At 39.8% G+C, this 19,217-nt stretch overlaps 1 protein-coding gene across 1 annotated transcript in view; it reads left to right on the top strand.

The window, feature by feature from the left end:
- The first annotated feature begins 1,052 nt into the window (after positions 1-1,052).
- Positions 1,053-19,217, top strand: part of PLCH1 (phospholipase C eta 1) — a 190,335-nt gene continuing 172,170 nt past the window's right edge. Inside the window, exon 1 of the mRNA XM_074326762.1 lies at positions 1,053-1,269. The gene's annotated coding sequence lies outside the window, so the exon portion shown is untranslated. The remainder of the gene's footprint in view (positions 1,270-19,217) is intronic.

The raw sequence follows: 19,217 nt of genomic DNA, 5'->3' as shown, positions 1-19,217 counted from the left end.
GTTGTCACTAAGCCCAGAAAATCCCTGCCAACCCCATGCTGCCAGCTTTTCGAGGACCTTCTTATTGGTGGAGAATTTTAAATTGAAGGTGAGTGAGGAGCAGTCCCTCCCAGCCAGGCTTTGAACTAACAATAGGGCAGGTTGAATGAAGGCTGATAAACGTAAGTCCTGGAATCCCGACGCCGGATCACACCGCGGCTGCCGAGGCCAGCGGTAGTCAGAGTTCCAGCAGCGGCACCGGCCTGCGCACTCACCACGTCGGTGCGCTCAATAGATTTCATCGTTTCATCACCGTTTGAGTACCTACTGTGCGCAAACTTTCCTTACCATGGCGGTGCTCTAACTCACCGCGCGTTGCCCGCCTGAATCTACCACCCACTAAATTGATCTGATTGAATAATTGGCCCGTTAACGCTTAGGAGAGAAATCTGGAAAAAGAGACGAGATGGCGGGTGTAAGCGGGAGAAAATAAAAGCAGTTTGTTACCTACACTCGCTCTTCCTCAGTCTTAGCTGTACTTCACTCAAAGCAGGTCTCCTTGGTTACAATGTCACAACAGAGTCTATTTTCTTAGGGGCAATGAGATGGGCGTTTCGGAATGTTCTTTAAGATGTGGTCCTGACACTTTTTACTTTGGTGCAAGCTGTACACAGTTCTCATTCCCTTTGCCCTCTCCTCCAACTTCGTGTCGCCAAACTCCTTTACCTTCCCACCACCGAGGCTTTCCGGGACACAGCCCCAAACTGATGATCAAGGGACTGTCCCTGAGTTTGGGAACCTTGGAAATTTGAGGGGTGGGGGTGGGAAGACTTAATTCCCAGTGCTTCTGGCCCTTGCTTGCTGCGGAACCCCGCAAAGGGGTGCAGGCCTATGGGTCCAGGCTGAGCCCTCGGACCCTACATCCAGTCGGCGGGGGCCTTTGGAGGCTGCGGTAGCTCCAGTCCACTCTCCTGAGCTCCAGTTCCAGATTTCTGAGGGAGCTGAGGGGCTGGGAGGGAGGGGGCTGCAGAGTGAGCGTGAGGATTTGAATGAGAAAGCAGGTTGTGGCGAAGGCGCCCGGCTCTTCCCACCCTGTCTTGGGGGTTCCTGCTGGCTGCTGGGGAGAAGTTCCTTGGGGGGAGAGGGGGGAGGGGCTTTTCTGCCCCCCGACAGGGTTTTGGAGCTGGAGTCACAGGAGCCAATAACTCAGAACCCCAGCACTTTGGAGGTTGCATCTCTGCGGAGGACTCTGAAGACTCCTTCACCTACTGAACATTCCAAGTAGAGCAGGTCGGTGCTTTCGGGGAAACGAGGAGGTACTGAGAAAGAGAAAGAGGACTGGCCCGCCAGTCCAGGTGTGCAAGTGAGCAGGTGGCCCGAGTTCCTCTCTGCAGTCGCAGCCGGGCCACGCTCTTTAGGATGGTGTGAATGTTGTGCGTGGGGATCTCACAAGCCTCTGTGCGGAAAACTGGACCACTGCTGGTCTGGGGGTCCCATAATTCAGATCTATGTGGGTGTGTGAGCCTGCGCCAGAACTTAATTCTCAGGTCTCTTGTGGTGGTGGTGGGTGGGGTTTCCCCCGGTGGAGGGTAAAGCATCCTTGCTGGATGCTTCAGCCCCTCGCGGGGTCCCGGGGACTAATCTCTGATCACCAGACGCCGCGGAGAGAGCAGGTCCGCTTTTCCCAGCAAGGGGAGTGCGGTGTCTATTACACTTGGGGAGTTTCACGGTTCTTCCTGCGCTCGGTGACCCCACTCAGGACCCTCTCGAAGAAGACCAGGTGCTCCCAGGGCGAGGAGGATTTACTCCATTGCTTTTTCCTGGAATAAACGAGGGGCACCGGAGCGGCGCCGGGAGGTGGAAGCAGGTTGCGGCGGCGCACTTTGCGCCTGCGCGGGGTTCCCATAGCGACGGGACCGCGAGTCCGAGACGCCACCCCGCGCGCCCCAAAGCCCTGTTCCTTGTGGAGCGTCTGCGCCGCCCTCTCTCCTCCTCCCTGGGACTTTTTCTTTGTTGTTTGTAACTCGGAGTCAGTTTGTGATCACATTTTTGACCTTAGGAGTTCAGCATTAAAACAATAACCAGCTAAATTGAAAAAGAAGACATTTCCCCACCCCGCGCGGCGACAGTACCATTTTGATCTTAGACGCGAGAAAAATGGTGAGAAATTGCTTATTGATACAGTAACCGAGACACTCCCTTCCTTTCTAGCCCATGAAAGTGGAGACAAATAAAGTATATTTACTTCCTGGTGAGGCGTTTAAAAAAAAATTCAGTCAGGTGCTTGCCCTTGAGCAGTAAGAGGACAGACGTATCCTCATTTCCGCAGGTGGAGAGCGGGGCACGTATAACACAAACCCACAGCACCCGTATCTCCTCCTGGCATGTGTACGAGAAGGAGATGCGCTCCAAAATGGACCAAAGTAAAATGCCAGTGAAAAGACACAAAGGCTATCCAAGGAGATTGTTTTTCCAGTTGCTCCGTCGTTTTGGTCATTCCTGGGGTTAATCTTCTAAATCTTCTGCAGGGAATGTTTCAAGAAGCCTTGAGCAAACCACCAGTCAGATTTCTCAAGACTTCTATTAGGAGAGTCATTTTTCCTTTTCATAAAATTGTGTCTTGATAGCTCCATCGCCCTTTCAAAATCCCATTTGTTTACACACAGATTAGCATTTGGCAAGAGTACACATACCCCTTAAGGGTTATGTAGAAGGAACTGTAGCTTCTTCTTGCTCCTTTTTCTTAGGTTGCATCAATGTGTGGCAGCGTGATTGCTATACCTAGTTGCTATTAAATAAACATTGGTTAGAGTTAATATAACTGCTAGTAAAGGGTTAAAATAGAGTTATTCTTCCTGGAGTAAAGCGTGGCATAAAAATACCTTAGATCAAGTAATATATGAGCACTGTCTTGCTCTATTCTATTTTTAAATAATTTGCCTTCAAGAATAGCAAACGTTTATTGGTGGTAGAAGTTTTCAGACAATATCCTTCTATCAGCAAATGCAGTCAACATATTACTTTTCAGATGATTAGCAAATAACAGGCTGTTAAAGTTATCTCTCCCATCCCATTCATTATAGTAAATGCCTAGACATTATGCAATCCATCTAAGTGGAATGTTAAAAAAAAAAAAGTTGCATTAAGTTTTTTCCCTTTTCTCACAATTGAAAAAAAATATAAAAACTCTTAATTTTCAGGTTCAGATACTTTGTGACCCTATTTGGTGGCTTGTAACTGGCTCCAGTTCCCTAATTCTCAGTGACATGTGTTTCTGCTGGTTCCAGGAGGTAAACTGCAGTTTAGCAGATCCTGGGATAATGAGCCTGGGAGTGCTTGGAGGGAGGCTGGGGAGAGGCAGTGGGAATGAGACAAAGGGAGTGAAGGTTGATGGGCAGAGCCAGGATTTATAGCTGCACCAAATTCTTCATAAAAACTGTTAAAGTCATTGCTTCTGTTTGATATATTTTCCCACATTATCAACATCAACTAAATTCTTTTCAGAATTAGTCTTCTACATAATTATAAGGATAAACTTATAAAAATAGAATATGATAAAGGTGCTTTATGTTAGGGTGTCATCCTATACTGGGAAAACTTAAATGTTTTCTGCTTGATTAATTCATTTAGTCAACAAATATTTATTGAAAACCAATTATATGTAAGACAAGATAAATAAATCCAGATTGCTGCCCTCAGTGAACTAAGAGTTGTGAGTTCTGAAATAATTCTAATGCTTTTCAGGATTTCAGGGTCCTGTTAAGAATAGTTGATTTAGTGCCGAGCAATCAGATTTCTAGATTCAGAAACAAATGCTTAAACTTTGATTAGAAAAAAATCCTGAACGTTGTTTTTGAGTGTTTTAGGTAAGAGTCCTTCTCTCTTTATATTTGGTAGAAAGCATTGTATGCACCTATATTCTTATATTTTTGTAGTACAGACTCAGCGCTAAAACCTAGTCTTGGCAAGTGTAGCTCTTGAGTTTGAGAGGAACAGAGAAACCCTGTAATTCTCAGGTTTCTTAGATAAAGATAAGGTGTGTGATTCAGTAGTCCTTTGTTCTGGCTCCATGTTGCAGGACATAATAAACCTCCTTCTCTCCCTTCTAAGAATAGTGTTGGTCTGCCCGCTTAAAGGATCATGACTGTTATTTCTCTGAGCAAAATCAGAAGGGGGATATAAAATTATGATAGATGGAGAAAAGGAATATAATAGGGCATTTAAACATTGTTTAACTTTTGAGCTGGAATAACTTCTAGGCATTTTTAGTGAATTTAGACTATTGAAATCCATTACAGCCATGACAAACCTGGCCTAATATTGACCAAGGTTGACAAACGTTTTCTCCTGTCATTCCTAGGACATAGAAGGTTAGGGAGACTGGAGTCTCCTTCACCACCTCATGAGTCAACTAACAACTATCAGCTCAGAGAAGCTTGCTGAAGGGCATCCCTGTTTGGTTATTGCTCTTTGTCTAGGAAAATCAGACTCAGCTGTGAATTGTGGACCAACTGGTGCAGAACTCATTACTTTGAACAATGCCTCCTCGGCCTGGGAAGCGTGTTCTCTCTTCTCGCTCATAGGAGCTTATTCCAGGCTGGCTTTGCTCACAGGGAAAATCATTTAGACACAGTTCAGTGGACACTTACTCACATCTCTTTGACACCCGTGACCATTTTTGTTTAGGGAGAAATCCAGTACTGCTGGGATAGGGTGTGCCGAATTAGAAGTGCATTTGAAGAGCCCCGTGAAGAAGTTTACACAGCTTTATGTTATTATCATCAAGGTCTCTGTCTTCTGTGCTTCAAAGTAAAAGAGGGCAGGATGGATGGTGAAGGGACAACTAAGAAAACTTTTATAGCAAAGTTAAAAACATTCTCACCAAATTTGAGTGTTGGATGCACTAAGCTACATGTCTGTTTAAAACTGTCATGAAATTACAGAGCAGAAAAACACATCTACTGTGTTTGTTATAGAAATCAGCAAACCAAGGCCCAAAGTCGCTAAATGATTTTCTTAAAGTCAGTGGCAGAACTGGGATGAAAATGCCAAGGTTCTGATTTCTAAGGATCCTGTTTCCAGGAAGTCTAGGGTGGGCAGGTATGAAATCCTTGCTCTAGACTTGGTATTTGCAACCATATGGAATTACTGTAGTTGTAGGTATAAAATGGCTAAACATCAGCAATGTTATATGATTTAATCTGATTTTGTTGAGTGGAATTGACAGTGGGCACCTTCTGATTACATGTTTAGTTATAAGCATGTGTGTGTCATGAGAACGTATGTGGTACACATCTATAAATACAAAATGTCTTTCTTAGCACCTGTTTTGGCCTGAGGGATTCTGGCATTTAATACAAGGGGGATCTAATAGAAGGGGGAACAGTTTTTCTGGATATTGTCCAGTAAATACCAAGGAGTTCTGGAAGAAAAGGAGGAAATGAACATTAATTCATTACACCATGTGCCTGGGCATTCACTTTTTGTCACTTTAAAAGTCAATCAAGATATGCAGGAATTTTTATCCCATGTTACTGATGAGGCTCGGAGAGGTTAGTTTTTTTTCAAAATTCACCACTCCATCCAAAGTAGACAGGTGGAAATGTTTTCTGATCAGCTTTTTGGTGAGTGGAGAAGTTGCATTTCCTATATGGAGGTTAGGAGGTTATAAATTTAGGCCTGGTTCCAGAAAAACATTCAAGACTTTGTTTATAAACTGTGTTGGCTATTTGTTTGGAAGTGAGTGGTGATTAGGTTCTCTTTTACAGATGCTTTTCCACATCAAAGTGGCCCACGGATCACTTCTGAATTGTCAAACTGCGGAGGGTCTAAGAGAACCCCTCCCTCGTGATTTTAATGTGATTTCTGGCATCCCAAGACTTAGATATTGGTTTTATCTTATACAAACTTTGCTCACTTATTTTTCTTGAAATACTATTGAGGGACTTACTGCTGGATAGAACAGATCTTGTCTTCCTGTAATGTTTTTCAAATTGGAGACCCAAATCACTTGGATAGTTGCTAAAAATTTCTAAGGTTATGCCAGAAACTGGACTTTTGTCGCTCCTCACACTGCTCTGCTGTGGTGTTGGGAAATTGAAATTGGACTGTACTGAACTTGTTTCAGATTTGCAGTGTTTTTGAGCTGGTTTCTCCAGGAAGAAATGAAGACTTGGGTATGCCCACACTCACACAACTGAGTCTCAACATTGCCAGAAAACGCGGGACCTAGTGTGCTGCGCAGCACACAACTTAAAAGCATGCTGGACTCCACTTTGGAATTCAGCCTCAGCTTCAGTCGCTGCTGGAAGGCTCTCTTCTCTGGGTTTTCCTCTTCATGAGTTTTTCTGTGGCTTATCCCACTAGCAAGCCTCTTTTCTCAATGGCTGATTCTGAATTGAACAAGGGACTTCAATGAGCCTGTGCAGCCAGTCGGGTGCCTGTTAAATTGCTACTGGAAGGCAGAAGGATCTAGTTTAATGCTAGCATGTATGAGTTACTGATTAACAGATCTAAGGCAGTCATGGTTTCTCTTTCATCTGCCTTCATTTCCTTGTTGCTAGTCCACAAGAACCAAACATTTGAATTCAGTTTCCCACTTCACTCTTCTCTCCCTCTTCATTTAATTGGAGGGGCCTCTGGACCTCAGAACAGGTCTCCATGGAGTGCTAATGGAACCTCTGCAAAAATACCCCTGGTGGGAACTTTGAAGATCTCTGTGGTTTTTTCAGGGGTCAGAATCCTGGACCAGCAGTTAAGTGAGTTGATTTGCCGTGTAATCTTGTGCAACTTAGTTCTCTAGATCTCCTATGTCTTTCTGCCAAACAGCTCTCTCTTAACTTTGGGTGATACTGAAGATAAATTTATTTTCTTAAAAAAGGTTTCTTTATACAAACGAGTAAGGTGTTCATATAAGGAATTAGGATTATGTAAAGACAATTTGATTTTTGTTTCAGGTTAAAGACTATTGGTTCCATACAGCCATTTGTGTAAAAGAGAAAAAAAGGGAGGGTTTCTTGTATGCATATAGACTATCTTCTGCAATGGTACAGAAGAAACTAACAATGTTGATTGCTGGGAGACTGATACCAGAGGTAAATTATTCGTTGTATAACCTTTTGTGCCATTTGAATTTTGAACCTTCGACTTAATAAATAAAATTAAAGTAAAAAAGAGAATACTTGTATTTCAATAATGAAGAAATAAATAAGTAACCTCCTCCTGGCTCCTAAGTGGTGGAAGTAGGAAACTGAGAAGCAATTTTAAAGAAAACAAAAACAATTCTCTTTCTTACTGTCTTTTTAAATCTCACCCAATTTCACATTTAGTAATTTTTTTTCACTCTCAGTCATTTTTAAAAGCAGTGTTCTTTAAGCTTTCCTGGATTTTCATAACAGGACTGCAGAGATTTTTTTGATTTTTCATATTTTTCTTCCCTCTCACAAAGCATCAGCTATTGGCTGCAGCCAAATTCAGTGGGCCAATGGGAATCAGACTCACCCCACTCCTGAGGAACTAAACCCATCTTATGTTGTCAGTGTGTTTATAATAAAGTCTAGAAAGTTTCTTTTTCTGCTCCCACACTGTTTTTTTTTTTTTCCCATGGAGAAATCTCTGTAATGTGATTATTCTTTTATTTTCCTGAGCAGTGTCTGAATGTGAATGCCAGAGGAATCTTTTCTTCTCAAATTGAAAAAGAAAAACAGTTTGTGTTCAAATGTTTTATTCTGAACCACAGCTTTTCTTGTTTTCAATAGGTTGTGAATTGGGAGTATTTTTCTGTTTACTGGGTAAGTCATTAAAATACAGTCTTAGAAGAGAGTAAACACAAACTGTGTACCAACTTCTTTTTCACTCATCAAAAGAGAAATGTGAAATCTATTATTTAGTGTCCAAGTTTCAGTCCAAATCAAAAACTCAAGTTGAGACCAGTTCTCAGCACATGCTTAAAAATTTCTCATCTCAAATTTGTAAAGTAAATAAAAAAGCATATATTTTCCTCCCAGATTTCTTCTTATTGCTATGTTGCTTTTTATTTGTTGGAAGATAATAACTGAATAGATCATACAATCTAATGCTTAAATTTTTTTAAAGCTTAAAAGGTCATTTAGTGAGTATTGCCTCTCAACCTCTGTCCCTGAGCCATCCAGTTCTTTCTCTAATAGACCAACAGTGAACAGTGTTACTAGTCTCTTATATATTTTTTCAAAGATACACAAACACACACACACACACACACATACATACACACACACAGAGGCGTGCATGAGTGTGCGCGTGTGCAAACACACATGGATGCTTTTTTCCTTCTTTTAAAAATCAAATAGTGGTACACCATCCCCATGATTCTGTATTTTTTCTTTTAACAGTATATCTTGTATATGATTCCATATCAACATATAGAGCTTCTTAATTATTTTCTTTTATTTTTTAAAAGCAGTTTTAGGTTCACAGCAACATTAAGGGGAAGGTACAGAGATTTCCCATGTATGCCTGGCCCCTACACACGCATAACCTCCCCCATTAATGATAACCCCCACCAGAGTTACAATTTGTTACAAATGGTTACAAAGTTACCATTTGTTAAAATGATGAACCTACATTGACACGACCCAAAGTCCATGGGTTACATTACAGTTCACTCTTGGTGCTGCACATTCTATGGGTTTGGACACATGAATAATGAAATGTACCCATTATTATGGTATCATACCGAGTCTTTTCATAGCTCCAAAAATCCTATGTTCTGCCTGCTCGTTGCTCCCCCACCCTTCAGTCCCTGGCAACCATTGATCTTTTTATTGTCTCCATAGTTTTGCCTTTTCCAGAATGTCATCTAGTTGGAATCATACAGTGTGTAGCTTTGCCAGATTGGCTTCTCTCACTTAATAATATGCATCTAAGTTTCCTCCATGTCTTTTCATGGCTTGATAGCTCATTTCTTTTTAACGCTGAATAATATTCCATCATCCGGATGCACCAAAGTTTACTTACCCATTCACTTACTGAAGGACATCTTGATTCCAAGATTTGGCAATTATGAAAACAGTTGCTAGAAACCTCCACATGCAGGTTTTTGTGTGAACGTAAATTTTCAACTCCTTTGATAAATATCAAGGAGCAAGACTGCTGGATTGTATGGTGAAAGTATGGTTAAGTTTGTAAGAAACAGCTGAACTGTCTTCCGAAGTATCTAACATTTTCCATTCCCACCAGCAATGAATGAGAGCTCCTGTTGTTTCACACTTAGTGCTGTCAGTGTTCTGGTTTGGCCATTCTAATAGGTAGTGCTGCTGTCTCACTTTAATTTCCATTTCCGCATGACATAGGATGTGGAGCATCTTTTCATATGCTTATTTGCCATCTGTATATCTTCTTTGATGAGGTAGATGACCTTAAGGTCTTTGGTCTAGTTTTTAATTGGTTGTTTGTTTTCTTATTATTGAGTTTTAAAAGTTCTTTGTATATTTTGGATAACAGTTCTTTATCATATGTGTTATTTGCAAATATTTTCTCCCCATCTGTGCCTTGTTTTCTCATTCTCTTGACCTTGTCTTTCACAAAGCAGAAGTTAAACATTTTTTTTTCAACAGAACAAAACAAATGTTCCCAGTCTCTGCTTTATTTTCATTTGGTCACACACGCTTGAAAAAAACACACAACACACACACTTGCAAAATATCCAAACATCAGAAATTAGAAGGATATAAAACAAGGGGCTTACAGGCTTGAAAGATATCCTAGGCTTTAGAACAAAACAAAAACAATCAAACATTGAAAATTTCTGTATTTAAAACATAGCAATATTTTGTTTTTAATGGAATTTAAGTTTTTTCTTTTTAAGGAACTCTTTAGGGACAAAAACTAAGCTGCTTGTATGGCCTGAGGCAGGGCTTGCCGTCTCTTTCTTGAAAGCTTTTTTGCAAAATACAGACACCAGCATTCACTGGCCTGGATTTTCACCGCCCCCCACCCCCCCACACACACACACACCTGCCAAAGTGCGGCACCCTGGACCCACCAGCGGACACCTGGCAGGGGCTACAGAGCACCTAGGATGTGATCAATTGTGGCTTGTAGCTCCTGTTGCTTTCCTGACATAACCTCTGGTTCTCCATGTCGGTGTCTTTCCTGAGTTTGCCAGTGCCACCTGCTCAGCTTCCACCACCGACTTCAGCACCAGCTCCTTGACTTGTGCATCCAGCTTCTGCATTTCGCTCCCTTTGTCACACAGTTCAGAGCCCTCTGTCTTCAGCCTGGATTGCAGCAGTGCAGTGTCACTAATCCAGGCCTTGTGTTCCATCTCCAGGCTCTTCTTGCCACTATTGAGGGTGGACACAGCCCAGGACTGCTTGTACCTATTGATAATCTCACTAACATGACGGTAGAGACCTATTGTTCTCTTGACCAGGGTCAAGACCTGCTCTGTGATGTAGACCACGAGAAGTTTTAAATTTTAACGAGGTCTAGTGTATCAGTTCTTTCTTTCGTGGATAGCGTTTTTGGTGTTGCATCTAAAAAGTCATCACCATCCTCAAGGTCATCTAGGTTTTCTCCTATGTTATTTTCTAGAAGTTTTATAGTTTTGTGTTTTACTTAGGGATCTGTGATTCATTTTGAGTTAATTTTTGTGTAAGGTCTGCATGTGGATGTCCAGTTGTTCCAGCACCATGTGTTGAAGAGACTGTCTTTGCTCCATGGTATTGCCTTTGTTCCTTTGTCAGAGATCAGTTGATTCCATTATTTTTGGGCTTTCTATTCTATTCCATTGATCTAGCTATTCTTTCTCCACTATCGCAGTCTCTTGATTACCGTAGCTTTAGAGTAAGTCTTGAAGTTGGGTAATGTCAGTCTTCCAACTTTGTTCTTCTTCAGTATTGTGTTGGCTATTCTGGGTTTTTTTTTGTTTTGTTTTTTTTTTTATGCTACATATTTTCCACTGTATGGATATACTAAAATTGAACCAGATTGATGGACCATTAGATTGCTTCTGATTTTTTGAACAGAATGGTACAGTGAATAACCTTATATATTCACCATTTTGCACATGTTTAAGTACAGCTATAGGATATATTTTTTGGAAGTGGGAATGCTAAGTCAAAGGTAAGTACACTTGTGATTTTGATAAATATTGCCAAATTGAGCTTAATAGAATTTGTAAAATTTTACTCCTATCAGAAATATATTAAACTGACGATTTCTCCCCACCCTCATCAACACAATGTGCCATTAAACTTTTTGATTTTTGCTAATATAATAGGTAAAAGATTAGTACCTTGATATAGATGAAATTTGCTTTTTTTTTTTTACTTACTTATGGGTAACTTTACAAAGTTCCATTTTAAGCAGAGCCTCAGACTAGAAGATATCACTTCATTCTTTCCAGTGTAAATTTAAAGATTGACTTGGAAGAAGAAGCAAATGAATAGATTTTTGATCACTGCTTTGTGAGGAACAGAGTCAGCAACTTATTTTTCTTTAATAATTTGCATTTAGTTGACTTTCACATTCCTTCCAAATCTTAACATTTTACTTCCCCTACTTATTCTGCTGTGTAGTTGGGAAGGAGAGAAGATGTTGACTGGAGGTTTAATTGCCCAGTTCAAGACAGATCTCTTGGAGCTGCACTCCTCATTGCTGGGTAGAAAGGCTAGTGAAAATGAGAATCCAACACATTCCTAGTAATAAGCTCCCTTCTCTCACTATAGTGGACATAAGAGAGGATGAGATGAACTTGGGGAAAACTGGGAGATCTGCCCTTCTCTGAAAGGGGTCCTTTCTGAGACTGAATTTTGGACATTGTTATATATGAAGGAATTGTGTGAAGAGCTACTTTGAGGTCCATTTCTAATATTTAAAAAGTTTGAAAATCATTGGTTTAGAGATAATTATTGTCAATCAATGATTTTTTGAATGTTAGATCTAGGCATAAGTAGATGAAATTAGAATTGTAAAAAAAAAATCTGTTAGAGTGTATCAAGAAAAAGAGTCTTCAAATGTGATCAAAGTCTAGATTTCAAGATTGATGTCTGCTGAGAGTTGAATTACCAAACAGTTGTTCCTTTGGGTGTTGTTTTTTTCACCGTAGCCTGCATTGTGTGCTCACTTTTAAAAAGAAGGGACATATAAAAAAGTGATGGAAATATGCCAATCCTGACGTGAGTATATAGGAAGGGATGGTAAATTGGAAAGCCTGGATTCTATTACTGATCAATTTGCCATACCTTAGCAGTGCTCTCACTCCGTCTCTTATATTTATTATTTATTAGGAAGCAAAAAATTACATAGATGTTAAGAATACGATCTTTAGAGTAAAATTGTTTGAGTTCAAATCCCAGTGATGTCACTTGATAGGACCTTAGGTAATTACTTATCCTCTCTGTGCTTTAGTTTCTCTGTTTGTAAAATGGGGGTAGTCACTATACCTATAGGATCATTGTAAGGATTAAATAAAACAATATATGTAAAATGTTTGCCATGATGCCTTGTACGTAGAAAGTGCCAAAAATATCAGCAGGTATTTCAAAGTGGCCATCACTGAGCTAATACTTTTTGGGCTGTAACATGTCCTGATGTGGCTATCAAACTCCAAGACTCCATGGCTTTGAATGTAAATTGCCAGGGTTGCATTTTGTTTGTAGCAATGTAGTTTACCAACACTCCTGCTAAAACAATTTAAAAATGCTGGTTACAATAGAAAGGTAATTTTCTTAAATGCAATGAACCAGTAAGAAAGGAATGGGTATTTAAGCCAAAATCTAAGTGAAGAGGTGTCTCCTGTGCAATGAAGCTGGCTTTTGCCTTGAGAACATTTACCAAACCAGCTTAACTTGAACTTCCGTTTTCATGGCCTGAGGGCATCGGAGAGACAAGGTAAGACATCTGAGAGGGTGTCTATCCTTCAGTCGTAAAGCTGGGACTTCAAAAGGCTTCGCCCTCGATGTAAGGGTGAAATTAGAATAAATACAAAAACAAAAATATCATTTAATCTTTCCAACCCTAGGAGACTAAGGAAAATCACCTGTCAAAAACCTTGCTACGTAGCAGATGCCTACTTATTTGGTCGTGAGAATTTGTGATCCTAAACCAGCTCTAATGCAGCTATGCATCTGGGATTGTAATAACTAGGTGGACAGAAACACCTCAAGATGAAAATTTGGTTTAACGAGTTTCTGTATTGGAAGTGTCCCTGGTACTAAGCAGAAACCAAAATTTCTCCCTCTTTTGGAGGAGTCTATTTTTTTTTTTTTTAATATTTTATTGGGAAGGGGAACAGGACTTTATTGGGGAACAGTGTGTTTTTTCCAAGTCAAGTTGTTGTCCTTTCAATCTTAGTTATGGAGGGCGCAGCTCAGCTCCAGGTCCAGTTGCCGTTGTTAGTTGCAGGGGACACAGCCCTTCATCCCTTGGATGGGGAGTCAAACTGGCAACCTTGTAGTTGAGAGGATACGCTCCAACCAACTGAACCATCCGGGAGCTCAGCAGCAGCTCAGCTCAAGGTGCCGTGTTCAATCTTAGTTGCAGGGGGTGGAGCCCACCATTCCTTGCGGGAGTCAAGGAATGAAACCGGCAACCTTGTGGTTCAGAGCCCACTGACCCATGTGGGAATCGAACTGGCAGCCTTCGGCATTAGGAGCATGGAGCTCCAACTGCCTGAGCCACCGGGCCGGCCCTGGAGGAGTCTATTTTTGTCAAAGACTTCGGAGAGTCCCCACCAATAAAATTAGAAGGAAAATGAGCATCTCATAGTAAAAAAAAAAAAAAAATCGATATATCACTAAACACAAGATATGAGCTGAGAACAAGAAACTGTAAAGACTAACTAAGCTGACTTGAAAAACAACCAAATGGAACTTAAAAAAAATAAAAATATAATAATTGAAAATAAATCAACGTATGAATTTAACAATGGATTAATCCAAGTGGAACACGGAAATAGTCATCGGAATGACAGATCTGAAGAAAATTTTCAGATGGCAACGTGGAGTGCCAAAGTAATGAAAAACTCAAAAGAAAGGTTAATCAATGTGGAAGATAGATAATTCAGGGTCAATATAAGTTTAATTACAGTTGCAGAATGAGAAGAGAAAATGGGAAGAGGCATCATTTAAAGAGATCATATCAGAATTTTCAAGGACCAAGAAAAAGCATCACTTCATGTATTCACGAAGTCATATGAATCCCAATCAGGATAAGCAAAAAGAAATCCACACAGAGGCAAAATATGATGAAAATGCAGAACACAAAAGGAAAAGAGAAGATCTTTAGTAAGGTCAGAGAGAAGAGGCAGCTTATCTTCAAAGGCAGAACAAATATTCCTGACAGTGCAACAGTAGAAGCCAGAAGATAGTAGAATATTATCTTTCATGCACTGACAGAAATTAACTCTCAGTTTAGTAATCTATTTCCATTTAAAAAAATCTTTAAAAAAAGCTAGGACAAAATACTTCTCAGACTTACAAAACCCTGGAGAGTTTGTTCTAGCAATCCTCACTAAAAGGATATAGAGTTGACCCTTGATTAAAATGGGTTTGAATTATGTGGGGCCACTTATCATGTGGATTTTTTTCAATAAATGCAGTGGTAACTGTGGGTTTCCCGTCTGAGGATTCAGTGAACCCTGGATGGAAAACAGTATTTTCACATTTCCACCGTGGTTTTGATTTACACTTTGTTGAATCCATAGATACGGATGGGCCAACTGTAGACTCAAAAATTACAAGTAGGTTTTCAACTGCATGGAGGTCAGTGCCTCTAATTTCCACCTTGTTCAATGGTAAACTGTACTTAAAGAAAAAGAAAATCATTTCCAGATGGAAGGTTTCAGAAACAGGATATAATGAAGAGCAAAGAAAGGGAAAATGTGTACGTTAAAGCACATGTTGATTGTATAAAATAATAATACTCATGTCTTAAGTGAGAACTAGATAAAATAAGTGGCGTAAGTTGTAGAAGCAAAAGGAGTTAATAGCTCCTAAAGTTCTTGCATAATTTAGAAGGAAGTTAAAGATACTGATTAAATTTAGACTTATAAGTAAAGTGCATGTTAAAATTTCTAAGGCAACCACTAAAAATTAGTAAAAGAATGAATAACTCTCTAGCTAATGGGGAAAGTTGAAATGAGAAAAATAATGAATCTCGAAGTCAAAGAAGCTGAGAAAAGTGTAGAACAGGCAAGACAAACAGTACAAAATAACATATAGAGACAAATCCATATGTATTAGTAATTAAAATAAATCTAAAGTCACCCAAGATTGGTAGAGTGGATGAGAAATGAAAATTTAGGTATATGCTGTTTATAAAAGACGTGTGTGAAATGTAAGGATACAGAAATGTTAAAAGTAAAATAAAATCAATGGGTGATTAAAAACCAAACGAAAGCTGGCAATATTGACATCAGACAAAACAGACTTTAAGTGATCCCAAAATGTTTTCAGAGAAAAAGAGGGTCATGTGGGTTAAAAAGTTGCAACTCAAATATTAAAAAAATGGTATGTGTCTAATAGTATGGCCTCAATATATAGTAAGCAAAAACTACAATGAGAAACATATATTCCCATGAGATTTTAATATACTTTCTCAGTTCTTGATAAAGTGGGAAAAAGATAAATGACCACATACAAGATTTGAACAGTACAATTAATAAGTTTGAGCTGTTATGTGGGGATCATGATCACTACATCTCAAAACTGCAGAATATACATTATTTTCAAACAGAACAGTTATAAAAAGTGACTTCAAATTATGGCATCAAGCAAGTCTTCACAATTATCGAATAACAAGTATCATACAGACTAGATCTGTGACCACAGTGTATTAAGCTAGATACCGATAAGTAAACAAACAAACAAACAAACAAACAAACAAAACACACGCTAGGAACTTGAGGTTTAGTGGTGTATCTTGTGAGCTTTAAAAAATGAACAAAGTACCCTTTTATTTCTTTCCCTTTGTGGACATAGCTGGGAGGGGGCTAGCCATGGAATTAGGCTGTTTGCAGAGCGCTTTTACAACCAGTGTGGCAATGCCTAGAAACCTGTGGGAAGTGGGGGAGAGGACAGTGACCTGCCGGCTGGGGAGTAGATTGGGGCCCCTCTGACCCCGGCCTTCTGGGCCTGCCTGCTTTAGAAGCTGTAGGCCTGGGCCTGGGCCAGAGGAAGAAGAGCTCCTCTCTCCACAGTTCTGCACTGTGTAGTTCTCTTCATTTGCTTGTCTTAAAATTAGTGGAGAAATGTGAGAAGGAGCAGCTTTATTTGAAATCTTTTAATTGGATTTACAAATGCTCCTTGACTTACGATGGTGTCACGTCCAGATATACTCATCGTAGGTTGAAAATATTAAGTCAAAAATGCATTTATCGCACCTACCAAACATCATAGTTTAGCCTAGCCTACCTTAAATGTGCTCAGCACACTTACAGTTGGGTGAAATTATCTAACACAAACAAAGCCTATTTTATAACAAAGTGTTGAGTAATTTGTTGACTACTGTACTGAAAGTGAAAAACAGAGTGGTTGTGCGGGTATCACTTGTACACCATTGTGAAATTGGAAAATCGTAAATCAACACCATCGTAAGTCTGGAACTATCTGTAGCTTGAATTCTCAACCTTTAGGGATGGATACCTGGATACAGAAATTCCCAAATGTATTGTGTCAGAGTTTGTGAGGTGCGGGACTTAGTTTTGGGAATTTTCCCCTATGCTCTCCTGTTTTGAAGCACTTTGTTTTATGTATATTACTGTCAGAGCCTATTATGTCTTTTGTCTCTCAGCAAGGCTTAACGAGAAGGAAATCAGCACTTCTTCATATAAGTTAAATGCTATAGTGCTTATGGGGATTAACTCTGGTTTCTCGGGACTATTTTATAATTGAAGATGAGTGGGTTGGGATATTAGGGAGGGGTTATCTATAATATCTATTAATGTGATGTGGAATGTTAAGCTTGGTAGTTCTGAGACAGCATATCACTCACCACACCCCTTTAGTGGTTACCCAGATGAGGCAGCCGAAGCACAGGGGAACGATGAGATTTACTGACAGTGGGGTTAGCGGGAGGACTGGCTGGCAACTCTGGCCTCTTGACTTCCAGACAGGCCTTTTCCCATTGCCCCTGATGCCTTATTGCACCCCATGAACTAGTTATTCCTTTTTCAACAACAGGGTGAGTTTATGCCTTATGTTTGAATTTGTGGCTTATGGCCTTCTTCCCTGTTAGCAATTTGGGGAACACCTGAGTCCCTCAGTTTTCACCATGATGTTTGGCTAGAAAACTTGGCCTGGTGTTTCTGAACTTGGTCCAGGTAGCTTACTCACACTTCAAAGAAACCTTCCACTATTTGATACTCAAAGGACCGACCCTTTGCTCTGAATCACCTCCAATCTGTATACTCCAGGGGCTCCTGGCTGGAGGGACAAGCTATGTATTTTAGTCATTTTGTCAGATCTTCCTGTCTCTTTTCCTTCGTTGGCTTAGAGTGGAGTTGGATTGAATGGTCAAGGTGGGAAGAATTAGTCTTGTCTGTCATGAGCAACATGACTCTCGGCTCTTTCCAGAGGGAAACAGAGTATCAGGCAGTAAATACTGCTGGAAGGAGTGTAGGTAGCCCTGGACTCGGGGACTGTGGATCTGGAGTCAGAAGACGTGGGTTTGCACGTACCATTTCCTATTCGCCTCTTTGAAGTCATGCTTAATAATGCATTACTCATAGGGCTATCGGAAGGGTCATTAAAAAATGTGAGATATAAGTGGAAATACTGTATAAACCATAAAGTGATTTACCAACATATTATTAAGCAAGAATGTAAAGGATTGGAAGTGGAAGTGTTGGTTTTTATGGAAGAGGGGTGCCAGAGGAGAATGGGCTGTGGTGGTAGTACTCGCAGTAGATAAAGAGGTGGACAGAGTAGTCAGCATGTAGTAGACAAATCCCTCTACTTAAAAATAAATAAATAAATAATAAATAAGTAAGTAAATAAATAAATATTTCCCCGCTCACAAAGTTTTCTTTTCGAGATTTTTCTAATTCGTTTCCTTTAGTGTTCTGATTTTAGAATTCTGATTTCTATGTAAGAACTTGAATAATTTGTCTTTTATGAAGCCATTTAAGTGACTTGAACAGATTTGTAGTCTTTTATAAAACTCATTAAAGCAGTGACATAGATTTGCTTCATGTGTAAAAACAGCTAAGGGAATTTTAAAGATGAAGATTTCAGGTTTTATTCTTAAATACCTTCAAGGAGTATGAGGGGATCCTTTACTACCAGAACAAACGACTTGAATGCAGCATCTCCCTTGGGAAAACCCTAAGTTAATATAGAGTCATAGTTTGAAACTCAGGACCAGTTAAAAAAACTTGACCAACGTCATCCTAGACTTTCTAATGTTTTATTTTCGTTGTTGTTGGTGGTGGTCTACTGCTACAGTGTACTGACTGTCATATAATTTGACGTGGGCAATTCTAATCATGTACCTCCAGATAAAAATGTCAAAAATTAGAAATGTACAATGATTCTAGGAGTTACTAATCATTTATAAAATGAGCTTATGTGTATTTAAACTTTAAAAATATATTTTAGTTCATCTGATGGCACGAATCTCCTCTGAATGCTTACATAGCTCGTTTTGTTTCTTGGAGTGTGCAGTCTTTGAAGAGAGTTAATTACAATTTCTTTTCCAAATGAATTTATTGTATATTTATCTCTATGACTAGAGTGTCAACGTATTAGTAAGTTATTAAGTGAAAATTGTCGACTACAAAATAGTAGAATCTGATGTTATATAGACCTCTTAGGAGGTGGAGTAAGCATTTTGTAAGCTCCAAAAGAAAATTAAAGAAATCAATTTTTAAACACCTTGCTTTTACCTGAATATTGACCAGATAACTTCAAATTGAGTACAAGGTGCCGTGGAAGTACATCGCTAATATAATTTGAATTGTTATTTTTTTGAAAAATCAGTGTAAGTGTGTTTTTGGTGGATATTTTCTCCCATTGTATTCACACAAATAGGACCATGAAACATTTAAGAGATCCCTGCTTTGGGACTGCTGAGGCAGGTTTCCTGCCACTTTATTTAATAGCTAACAGTGTTATCTTGCAAGTTACACATCCTTCGGGCATCCGTTTCCTTCTGGCTACACCACGATAGGTTTGGCTTAGCTGAATTCTAAGGTTCCGTTCAGTTGCTTCCCCTTGTAAGCACTGGGTCCTTGGCTCATCTCAATCTGGTTGAATGAA

Source organism: Rhinolophus sinicus, linkage group LG01 (assembly GCF_036562045.2).
Source record: "Rhinolophus sinicus isolate RSC01 linkage group LG01, ASM3656204v1, whole genome shotgun sequence".
NCBI lineage: Eukaryota > Metazoa > Chordata > Mammalia > Chiroptera > Rhinolophidae > Rhinolophus > Rhinolophus sinicus.
Note: the sequence above shows the minus strand (reverse complement) of the source record. Positions and strands in the feature narration are given on the sequence as shown.